Source organism: Nerophis ophidion, linkage group LG22 (genome assembly GCF_033978795.1).
Source record: "Nerophis ophidion isolate RoL-2023_Sa linkage group LG22, RoL_Noph_v1.0, whole genome shotgun sequence".
NCBI lineage: Eukaryota > Metazoa > Chordata > Actinopteri > Syngnathiformes > Syngnathidae > Nerophis > Nerophis ophidion.
The window spans coordinates 34,161,306-34,174,344 of NC_084632.1; positions in this window are offsets into that span (position 1 = coordinate 34,161,306).

The window sequence follows — 13,039 nt, forward strand, 5'->3', positions numbered from 1 at the left end:
TATCTCTAAGGGAGAGACCCAAACTCATTTGGGCCGCTTGTACCCGTGATCTTATCCTTTCGGTCATGACCCAGAGCTCATGACCATAGGTGAGGATGGGAATGTAGATCGACCGGTAAATTGAGAGCTTTGCCTTCCGGCTCAGCTCCTTCTTCACCACAACGGATCGATACAACGTCCGCATTACTGTAGACGCCGCACCGATCCGCCTGTCGATCTCACGATCCACTCTTCCCCCACTCGTGAACAAGACTCCTAGGTACTTGAACTCCTCCACTTGGGGCAGGGTCTCCTGTATGTTTGGAGGACCAAACATACAAAAAACAAATCTGCCTGGAGCCGCAAAAAAATGAAAAGCCGTATATAAGTCTTATAATGAAGACAACACATGATGTAAGTGTCTATAATAGCTATAATAGCCTACTATCAAAATGACTATGTGTCGCAGGCTGAAGCAAATCTTCGTTGACAGAAATCTTGACATTTAATATTTATTCTACACCTTTCCAAATTAGAATACATTAGGAAATCAGGGGCTACTCAGAAGGTGAGATAACTCCTGTTTTTTTTAATGACCAAAGGTATAGGTGTGTGTGTCCAAGCAGGCTGTCTTCTTTTAAAAGATTTATTACAATCTTTGACAAGATAGGTAATGTTTGCTGTGGTCTGGAACAACATGGCTCACAAACAACTGTCAGAAATGCAGCCAATATTACATACAGATAATGTGTTATGAGACAGGCAAAACTAAATTACCGTATTTCCTTGAATAGCCGCAGGGTATATAGTATGCGCCTGCCTTTAATTACTGTGAGGTCAAACTCGCTTCCCAAAATAATCAGCGCATGCTTAGTATTTCCGCCCGGTCAAACTCGTGACGTCACGAGTGACACTTCCCCTGTTGTCATTTTCAAAATAGAGGAGGCTGATTTCGATACCGGTAATTTGAAATCGTATACAGGGAAGAAGATTAAGAGCTATTCAGTAGGATTCAAGGTCCAAGCCTATATCACACTCAAATTTTTACTGCATACCTTTGGTAAGTGCCGGAGTGACAAGAGGTTTTAAAATAATCAGCGCATGCTTACTTTTACCGCATGCCTTTGGTAAGCGCAGGAGTGAGAAGAGGTTTTGAATTAATTCGCGTCCCGGCGGCAATTCAAGGATATACGGTATATTCTAGGAGGATAAAAGCAAAGGATATTAAATGAGGCAAAATTATGCAATATGTACATTTCATGTTAGCATTGATTAGCTGACCAAATATGCCCGATTAGCACTCCAACAAGTCGATAACATCCACAAAGCTCACCTTTGTGCATTCACGTACAGCATACAATGTTTGGTGGACAAAATGAGACAAAGAAGGAGTGGAAGATTTGACATGTAGTACACACTGTGGTGAGTTCAAGAACCGCCGAAATTAGTAGGACAAAATGTTCACCAAATACTGGCATCAGTGAAGCAGACACACAAACATATTAAACAGTGGGATTTCTACTAATTGGGAAGGTTTGTGTCATGTTTGTCCTCAATCAAAAAACATGCTAAAACAAAATAATAATTTTTCCCCCATCTTTTTCCATTTTCAATCCTTTTTTTAAAAATGCTCCAGGGAGCCACGAGGGTGGCACTAAAGAGCTGCATGCGGCTCGAGAGTAAGCGGGTTGCTGACCCATGAACTACCCAGTTGGTTATAGCTTCACTACCTGGGTTTATGATGTTTTATTTACATTAACATTTTAATGTGTGTCTGTACTTTTGTAGTCCATGTGTATTTGGTAACTTGGTATGTATGGTAATTTGGTATGTATAATATGGTACGGTAATTAGTTGTTCCCCTTAACCCTGAAATCAAACTGGAGATTAAGATAACATCGCATTAACCAGCAAGTACACACTAAAACATGTTGAGTTATTTTGATAACCCAATCTATGAGTTGCAAGCGTTGGGTTAAATTTTGGAGTTATTTTTATTGAAGAGCTATCCATTTTTGGGGTTATAGGGGTATTATTTTAACTAAATTTCTGGGTTTTCAAAATCATCAACCATTTTTGGGTTGTTTTTCAATGAGCAATGCATTTTGGGGCAAAATGTTTTTTTTGTATAAACAGTAACTTTTTTTCTTAAAGGGAATTTTAATATCTCATTAACATTGTTTCAAATTACACATCTTATGTACATGAACATATTTGAGCATGCTGGAGTTCTCGAATCTTAACTTTTTAAGGTCAAGGCAAGTGTTGCCTTAAAGTAGGGCTCGTATTTTAGGGCACCAAGACAAGTTAGAAAGGCACCAATGCAAACATTATTTTCTTTCGGGAATTTTCCAAAATGGTACCTGATGGCCATAAGACATAACTGCACTTTTTGTCCATATAGATAAAAAATAGTGTTCATGTATGAGATCTGGGGCTGCCAATTATGGCCAAAGTAATAATTAAGATTATTGTGGGGACAAGTGTGTTCAATATTGTCCACACCTGTCTCCATCTAAACACAGCAGTGCGCTCTTAAAAGCACGGCGGGAAGCAAGGGATAATGACGTTAAACCAAGCGCTTTCCGAGGGGAAATCTCCGCAGCAAAATCTGTGTAGCGTGTTCGCCATGACTATCAAGCCAAACAACGCTGGTGCGAATGCGCCTGATTTCATGCTGCCTGAAATGCATTAATAAATGACGTTTTTTTGGTAATTAAAAAATTAGACGGGATTACAAACTGTCTGGAATTTTATCACAAATTATCATTACTGTTTACTGTTACATCCTTTGTCCATTAATAAGTAAAAAGTCAAAGGCGCTCACGGCATGTTCTTGCCGCAAATGTTGGTAAAAGACGAGTTGCCGTGGTTAAATTCGAGCCCTGGTGCTATCTAGGACTATCATGACCATTCATGGCAATTCTTGCAAAAAATTTCACTTTTGAGTATATTTTAATGGAATAAAAATCATCTTGATCAGTAGTTGGGAAGGAGTACGACCAACCAGCGGTAAAATGTATAATTTTTAACCAGATATTGGGTCAAGGAGTGCTAAATTTTGCAACCCAATGGTTGGGTTGGGAATAACCCAACATTGTAGCGAGCATAACTCAGCTTTTGTGTTAAATAATTTAAACCCAATAGTTGGATTAAAAATCAGCCAACATTGAGTTAGCAAAACTCAACTTTTGGGTTAAATAATTCAACGCAAAAGTTGGGTTGAAAAAATGTACCCAAAATCCATCCATCCATCTATCCATTTTCTACCGCTTGTCCTTTTTTTGGGATCGCGGGGGTGCTGGAGCCTGAGTCAAAATGTTGAGTTAAAAAAACTCAAATAAGGGGCTCGTCCTTTTCTGAATCATCAGTTGGGTTAAAAAATGGGTTATTATTTAACACAACATTTTTTAGATTAGATTAGATTAGATAGATTAGATAGTACTTTATTTATTCTGTCAGGAGAGTTCCTTCAGGAAAATTGACATTTTCAGCACAATCCCATTCAAGATCAGACAAACATTACAGGGAGACAGAACAGGATCGCTGACGGGTCTGCCGGCTTCCAGCGCCCCTTACAAAAAAGATGAGATACAGGTAAACAAGGGGGGGGAATGGGAGGAAAAAAAATAGAAGATTAAAATTAAATTTAAAAAATCAGTCTTAGCCTGGGCCCTGGAGAGGGGGTGCAGACTGAGGCCAAGGGTGTTATGTTTGACTAAAAGGGAGGTGACGGCAAACGAACACCAGGTGGCAGTATCTCCAAAGATTTATTATATATAGTAAATATATACATAAATCTGTAGTACTACTAATAATAATAATAATAATACTAATACTGCTAATGAATAAACCAAGGAAATGAAGTCTGATCAAAACTCAAGTGTGTATGGTGTAAGGCTATGTGTGTAGATTAGCTGAAGGATGTCTTACCAAAATGTTGACGGAAGTGAAGTAACGCGGAAGTCCGTGGGAAAACGTGTCCAAGCGGGAGGTCGAGAATCCAAAAGGCAGTCCGGGGGGCAAGGGGAACAACAGGGGATCCAGGAGAAACACGGGAAGAGTCAGGTACAGATGGCTATAATCCGGCCAGTGATGGCAGGTTGTCCAGGTCTATAAAGGCAGCTCCGTCATTACCATCAGGTGTGAAGTTTGCAGGTGACTGATTGCAGCTGGCAGCTGCTGCAGGGCGGGGACGCGCGCGGCTCGTTCCTGGATGTGTGCGCCCGTGGGCGTGCCCCGAGTGGCGCACAGATGGACGAGCGGCGCTGGCAGGGGTCTGAACCGTAACAGTACCCCCCTTCTTATGGACAGCTTCCAGATGTCCCACAGGTCGAAACACCAAGAGCACAGGAACAAAAGTCAAGGGAGGGCGGAGGGGCGAACTGGTGGTGGGTCGCCAGCCCAAGTGTCCCCGAATCCACCGGGGACGAGTCTGGTGGCGACGGCGAGTAGAATGCAGCTGACGCCGGCGAGGCGGGCAACCAAGGAACGGGCACCATCTTGGAAGTCGTGGAGGCGGACGCGAGTGACGCCATGGTGCGTCTCGCCAGAAACGAGGAGGTGATGTCTGAAGCGTAGAGGCATAGGAAGACGGCGGCGTGAAGGCAGCGGACGTCATCTGCGGCGTGGAAGCAGCAGACGTCAAAGCCAAAGACGAGGAGGGCAGCTGAGGAGCTGGCCGATGTACTGAAGTCGGCGCTACAGGCCGAGGGGCAGAGGTCGAGGCCAGCCTGGGAGCTGGTGGGGACACAGGGACCAGCCAGGGAGCTGGTGGAAACGAGGGGTTCAGCCTTGGGGCTGGCACTAGTTCGGGTGCTAGCTCAGGGACTGCCGTTAGCTCGGAGGCTAGCTCGGAGACTACCGCTAGCTTGGGTACTGCTGCTAGCTCGGGTACTGCCGCTAGCTCGGAGGCTAGCTCGGGGACTGTCGCTAGCTCGGGGGCTAACTGTGGGGCTGGTGCTAACTCAGGGGCTAGCTCGGGGACAGACGCTAGCTCGGAGGCTAGCTGTGGGGCTGGTGCTAGTTCGGGCGCTAACCTGGGGACTGGTGCCAGCTCAGAGGCTAGTCTGGGGACTGGAGCTAGCTCGGTCGCTAGCCAGGGAACTGGTGCTAGTTCGGAGGCTAGCCAGGGAACTGGTGGCTGTGGCTGAGAAAAGCGGAAGACAGGTGGAATTAGTTTGGCAGGGGGTAGCCTGTCTGGGTGCCACTGCGCCGCCACACCAGCACAGCCACCAGTACTATCCCCCCCCTCCAAAATTGGATGCCAGACGCTTCCTGCAGACTGAGGAACAGTCTCTAAGGGTGGGAAGAGGGTGTCCAGGCGACGAGAAAATTCCTCTTTGCTAATATTGCTACTGAACATCCCCTTCCAAGACATGTTGACGGGACAAGACAAATCCTCCCGTGTGGAGCAAAAAAGAAAAAAGAAAAAGACAGTGAATGGGAGAAGAGGAGGAGAAAGAAAAAAAATTCAGGGGGGGCTGAACGAAAGTCACTGGGGCAGGGCTAAGGTACTCGGCCGTCAGGTCCCTAATCAATTGGCCGGATTATACTGTTATGTTTGACTAAAAGGGAGGTGACGGCAAACAAACACCAGGTGGCAGTATCTCCAAAGATTTATTATATATAGTAAATATATACATAAATCTGTAGTACTACTAATAATAATAATAATAATACTAATACTGCTAATGAATAAACCAAGGAAATGAAGTCTGATCAAAACTCAAGTGTGTATGGTGTAAGGCTATGTGTGTAGATTAGCTGAAGGATGTCTTACCAAAATGTTGACGGAAGTGAAGTAACGCGGAAGTCCGTGGGAAAACGTGTCCAAGCGGGAGGTCGAGAATCCAAAAGGCAGTCCGGGGGGCAAGGGGAACAACAGGGGATCCAGGAGAAACACGGGAAGAGTCAGGTACAGATGGCTATAATCCGGCCAGTGATGGCAGGTTGTCCAGGTCTATAAAGGCAGCTCCGTCATTACCATCAGGTGTGAAGTTTGCAGGTGACTGATTGCAGCTGGCAGCTGCTGCAGGGCGGGGACGCGCGCGGCTCGTTCCTGGATGTGTGCGCCCGTGGGCGTGCCCCGAGTGGCGCACAGATGGACGAGCGGCGCTGGCAGGGGTCTGAACCGTAACAAAGGGAAAAAAAACAACTCATAGCCATAGAACACATCCCTCTTACATGTGTGTAAGAGGGAAACATCAAACATCAAAGAACACAGAGGACATTAAAGACATTAAAGCAGCAGATACAACCAGACACTTCTACATACAGCTATGAATAAAAAGTAAAAGAAACATATCCACTGTGGTGGCCTCTGCGGTGTTCCACGCCATCGTCCGCTGGGGTGGAGGGAGCATGGCCAGAGACAGGAGCAGACCCAACAAAGCAACCAAGACAGCAGACTCCACTCTCGGTCCGCATGGATGAGCGAGGATACGTCCAAGGTGACTGAGGTGTCCGACACCTGCTCACCCAGCCAAGACACCGCGAAGCCTCTCCGTCCCAGCGCTCAGTGCTAGCTCCGCAGCCCTGTCCCCTCATCCGCATCTCCTCCAGTCCCTCCAAACCGACTGCGGTGTGGCAGAGACCCAGCAGCTGGTCTCCATGGCCAAAAGGCTCCCGGGAGGCAGATCCAGAAGTCCACAAAAAAAGCACCACAGAGGTCACGAAAGTGCCACACCTTATCACACAGTCCCAAAGGGTCCCGGACCAAAAGGCAAGAAAATATAATAACACATGAAAACAAGAGGGAAACACAAAAGGATGACACAAGAGCACAGAGCTCCTGCCTACAGCAGCCACTACAGCAGCGCCATCTTGGAGAAAAAAAAAAAAAAAAAAAAGTGTGTCATGTTACCTAATTTGCATTAATTCCATAATATGGTACACAGAAGTGGCAGCACTGTGAAACAGGGGTTAGTGCAGTGGTTCTCAAACTTTTTTTTGTCATCCCCCACTTTGGACAAGGGGGAGTTTTCAAGCCCCACCTGCCCCCATCGCCACAACAGAACACTAATGCCAAGCTTAACATTTTCAAATTTATTGAACATCAAGTAACATTCAAGTCAGGGTTTCCCACACATTCATTTATGTGTGGCTAACGCCACGAAAGAATTACGGCCGCCACAAATAAAAAATATGAAAAAAATTTCGGCTTTTGACTCGCTTGACCGCTCATAAAAGCAGTGGGACTCTGTGTGTGAATGGAGCTTGTAGTTACATATTATATAAATATGTATATAAATATGTACATAAATCGTTGTAATTATATTCCAACTCCGCGTTCTTCTTGGTCATTGCCGCCGCAAGAATATAATAATAAAACATTTTTTTTAAGTGAAATTCCCTCCCGTTCCTCGCGCCCCACCTGTCATGTCTCTATTCCCCACAGGTGGGGCCCGCCCCACACTTTGAGAAACGCTGGGTTAGTGCGTGTGCCTCACAATACGAAGGTCTTGAGTAGTCCTGAGTTCTATCCCCGGCTCGGGATCTTTCTTTGTGGAGTTTGCATGTTCTGTGTGGGCTTTCTCCCACCGCCAAAAACATGCACCTGTGCATAGGTATATTGGCAACACTAAAAACTGGCCATAGTGTGTGAATGTTGTCTGTCATCTGTGTTGGCCCTGCGATGAGGTGGGGACTTGTCCAGGGTGTACCCGCCTTCCGCCCGAATGCAGCACCCCCCCGCCACCCCAAAAGGGACAAGCGCTAGTAAATGGATGGATGGGTACACAGACGTGATGACATACTGTAAACTTAAACCTAAACTTTGGTCCATCTGGCATTTTCTTCTTTCCTCTTTTTTTCTAAATGTGACTTGATTTCTTTTTGAGACGTAATCATCAACCCTTGCTGTCGGCACATCAACTAGCAGTCAAGACCAAACTAAAATTAACCTATTTTGACTAACAAGCCGCTCAACTGTCAAAATCAATCAAACAAGAAAGAGCGGCCGTGCCAGCAACCTGAGGGTTCCCGGGTTCGATCCACGGCTTCCATCGTCCTAGACACGTCCATTGTGTACAAACCCCGTTTCCATATGTGTAAGATGTAAATAAAAACGGAATACAATGATTTGCAAATCATTTTCAACCCATATTCAATTGAATGCAGTACAAAGACAAGATATGTGATGTTCAAACTCATAAACTTAATTTTTTTGCAAATAATAATTAACTTAGAATTTCATGGCTGCAACACGTGCCAAAGTAGTTGGGAAAGGGCATGTTCACCACTGTGTTACATCACCTTTTCTTTTAACAACACTCAATAAACGTTTGGGAACTAAGGAAACTAATTGTTGAAGCTTTGAAAGTGGAATTCTTTCCCATTCTTGTTTTATGTAGAGCTTCAGTCGTTCAACAGTCCGGGATCTCCGCTATAGTATTTTACGCTTCATAATGCGCCACACATTTTCGATGGGAGACAGGTCTGGACTGCAGGCGGGCCAGGAAGTACCCGCACACTTCTACAATGCTAAATATATCCTGTGGTGTGCCTCAGGGATCAATACTAGGACCTAAATTATTCAATCTCTATATAAATGACATTTGTAAAGTTACAAGAGATTTAAAGTTAGTATTATTTGCGGATGATACAACAGCGTTTTGTTCAGGAGAGAACACACAGAGGATAATACAAATAATAACAGAAGAAATGAACAAATTAAAAACATGGTTTGACAAAAACAGACTATCATTGAATCTCAGTAAAACTAAAATAATGCTATTTGGTAACAGAAGAAAAGAAAGTCAAACACAAATACAAATAGACGGAATAGAAATTGAAAGAGTAAATGAAACCAAATTTCTAGGTATAATGATTGATGATAAGTTGAACTGGAAATCTCATGTAAAAAATATACAACATAAAGTAGCAAGAAGCACGTCAATAATGAATAAAGCCAAATATGTTCTAGACCAAAAATCACTTCATATTCTCTACTGCTCACTAGTGTTACCATATCGGAGTTACTGTGTAGAAATATGGGGAAATAATTACAAGAGTACACTTCATTCACTAAAAGTGTTACAAAAAAGATCAGTTAGAATAATACATAATGTTGGATATAGAGAACATACAAACCCTTTATTTATTGAATCAAAGATACTGAAATTCCACGACATAGTGAAATAGCAAACAGCTAAAATTATACACAAAGCAAACTATAACCTGCTTCTCAAGAATATACAACAATTCTTCTCAACAAAAGAAGACAAATATAATCTTAGAGAAAAATGTAATTTAAAACATTTGTACGCACGTACAACACTTAAGACTTTCAGTGTATTAGTATGTGGAATTAAATTATGGAATGGATTAAGCAAAGCAATCAAACAATGTACTAATATCATCCACTTCAAGAAACTCTTCAAACTGGAAGTGTTTACAAAGTACAAAAAAGAAGAACCATTATAAACATTGCTATTTTATTCACCCATTCATTCTCAAAATAATCTTACTTATCTCATCGTATGGAATAAAACTTACTTCACCAATTAATTATTTATTTTTATTGTGATTACTTATGGAGTATACATTGTGAATACATTGAGAACAGGAAGTGAACAAAAGTTTTAGCAACTGTTATGTAAAAAAAAAGGGGTAGGATTAAATAAGCTCTGCTTCTTCCTACTCTTTTTCGAACATGTTGAAAAGAGAAACTGGAAATTGTGATGTATGCTTGCATGATCGAAATAAACTCAAACTCAACTCAACTCAACTCTTTTTTTACGAAACCGCGCTGTTGTAACACGTGCTGAATGTGGCTTGGCATTGTCTTGCTGAAATAAGGGGGCGTCCATGAAAAAGACGCCGCTTAGATGGCAGCATATGTTGTTATAAAACCTGTATGTACCTTTCAGCATTAATGGTGCCTTCACAGATCTGTAAGTTACCCATGCCTTGGGCACTAATGCAACCCCATACTATCACAGATCTGGGCTTTTAAACTTCGCATCGATAACAGTCTGGATGGTTCACTTCCCCTTTGGTCCGGATGACACAATGTCAAATATTTCCAAAAACAATTTGAAATGTGGACTCGTCAGACCATAAAACACTTTTCCACTTTGTAACAGTCCATTTTAGATGATCTCGGGCCCAAAGAAGGCGGCGGCGTTTCTGGATGTTGTTGATAAATGGCTTTCACTTTGCATAGTTGAGCTTTAACTTGCACTTACAGATGTAGCGACCAACTGTATTTAGTGACAGTGGTTTTCTGAAGTGTTCCTGAGCCCATGTGGGGATATCCTTTAGAGATTGATGTCATTTTTTGATACAGTGCCGTCTGAGGGATCGAAGGTCACGGTCATTAAATGTTGGTTTCCGGCCAAGCCGCTTACGTGGAGTGATTTCTCAGGATTCTCTGAACCTTTTGATGATATTATGGACCGTAGATGTTGAAATCCCTAAACTTCTTGCAATTGCACTTTGAGAAACGTTGTTCTTAAACTGTTTGACTATTTGCTCACACACAAAGGAGTGTACCTCGTCCCATCCTTTCTTGTGAAAGACTGAGCATTTTTTGGGAAGCTGTTTTTATACCCAATCATGGCACCGAACTGTTCCCAATTAGCCTGCACACCTGTGGGATGTTCCAAATAAGGGTTTGATGAGCATTCCTCAACTTTATCAGTATTTATTGCCACCTTTCCCAACTTCTTTGTCACGTGTTGCTGGCATCAAATTCTAAAGTTAATGATTATTTGCACAAAAAAAAGTTTATCAGATTCGGTGAACAAATTTTTTGAACGACTCAATTTAAGGAACTGATTCTAGTGATTCAGAACAGTCAAAAGAACTGCCATTCCCATCACTCCCTTACTAACCTATATAAATCAACCATTTATAAATAAATGCATTACACTTGCCAACCCTCCCATAATTTCCGGAGGTTCCCGAATACTCAAAGTATCTATTCTCGCGAGTATCTGATGATATTCGTCCATCATCCATCCATCCATCCATCATCTTCCGCTTATCCGAGGTCGGGTCGCGGGGGCAACAGCCTAAGCAGGGAAACCCAGACTTCCCTCTCCCCAGCCACTTCGTCTAGCTCTTCCCGGGGGATCCCGAGGCGTTCCCAGGCCAGCCGGGAGACATAGTCTTCCCAACGTGTCCTGGGTCTTCCCCGTGGCCTCCTACCAGTTGGATGTGCCCTAAACACCTCCCTAGGGAGGCGTTCGGGTGGCATCCTGACCAGATGCCCGAACCACCTCATCTGGCTCCTCTCGATGTGGAGGAGCAGCGGCTTTACTTTGAGTTCCTCCCGGATGGCAGAGCTTCTCACCCTATCTCTAAGGGAGAGCCCCGCCACACGGCGGAGGAAACTCATTTCGGCCGCTTGTACCCGTGATCTTATCCTTTCGGTCATGACCCAAAGCTCATGACCATAGGTGAGGATGGGAACGTAGATCGACCGGTAAATTGAGAGCTTTGCCTTCCGGCTCAGCTCCTTCTTCACCACAACGGATCGGTACAACGTCCGCATTACTGAAGACGCCGCACCGATCCGCCTGTCGATCTCACGATCCACTCTTCCCTCACTCGTGAACAAGACTCCTAGGTACTTGAACTCCTCCACTTGGGGCAGGGTCTCCTCCCCAACCCGGAGATGGCACTCCACCCTTTTCCGGGCGAGAACCATGGACTCGGACTTGGAGGTGCTGATTCTCGTTCCGGTCGCTTCACACTCGGCTGCGAACCGATCCAGCGAGAGCTGAAGATCCCGGTCAGATGAAGCCATCAGGACCACATCATCTGCAAAAAGCAGAGACCTAATCCTGCGGTTACCAAACCGGAACCCCTCAACGCCTTGACTGCGCCTAGAAATTCTGTCCATAAAAGTTATGAACAGAATCGGTGACAAAGGACAGCCTTGGCGGAGTCCAACCCTCACTGGAAATGTGTTCGACTTACTGCCGGCAATGCGAACCAAGCTCTGGCACTGATCGTACAGGGAACGGACCGCCACAATAAGACAGTCCGATACTCCATACTCTCTGAGCACTCCCCACAGGAGTTCCCGAGGAACACGGTCGAATGCCTTCTCCAAGTCCACAAAGCACATATAGACTGGTTGGGCAAACTCCCATGCACCCTCAAGAACCCTACCGAGAGTATAGAGCTGGTCCACAGTTCCGCGACCAGGACGAAAACCACACTGTTCCTCCTGAATCCGAGGTTCGACTATCCGACGTAGCCTCCTCTCCAGTACACCTGAATAAACCTTACCGGGAAGGCTGAGGAGTGTGATCCCACGATAGTTGGAACACACCCTCCGGTCCCCCTTCTTAAAGAGAGGAACCACCACCCCGGTCTGCCAATCCAGAGGTACCGCCCCCGATGTCCACGCGATGCTGCAAAGTCTTGTCAACCAAGACAGCCCCACAGCATCCAGAGCCTTAAGGAACTCCGGGCGGATCTCATCCACCCCTGGGGCCTTGCCACCGAGGAGCTTTTTAACTACCTCAGCGACCTCAGCCCCAGAAATAGGAGAGTCCACCACAGATTCCCCAGGCACTGCTTCCTCATAGGAAGACGTGTTGGTGGGATTGAGGAGGTCTTCGAAGTATTCCTTCCACCTATCCACAACATCCGCAGTCGAGGTCAGCAGAACACCATCCGCACCATACACGGTGTTGATAGTGCACTGCTTCCCCTTCCTGAGGCGGCGGACGGTGGTCCAGAATCGCTTCGAAGCCGTCCGGAAGTCGTTTTCCATGGCTTCCCCGAACTCTTCCCATGTCCGAGTTTTTGCCTCCGCGACCGCTGAAGCTGCACACCGCTTGGCCTGTCGGTACCTGTCCACTGCCTCCGGAGTCCTATGAGCCAAAAGGACCCGATAGGACTCCTTCTTCAGCTTGACGGCATCCCTCACCGCTGGTGTCCACCAAGGGGTTTTAGGATTGCCGCCCCGACAGGCACCAACTACCTTGCGGCCACAGCTCCGAGCTGCCGCCTCGACAATAGAGGTGTGGAACATGGTCCACTCGGACTCAATGTCCAGCACCTCCCTCGTGACATGTTCAAAGTTCTTCCGGAGGTGGGA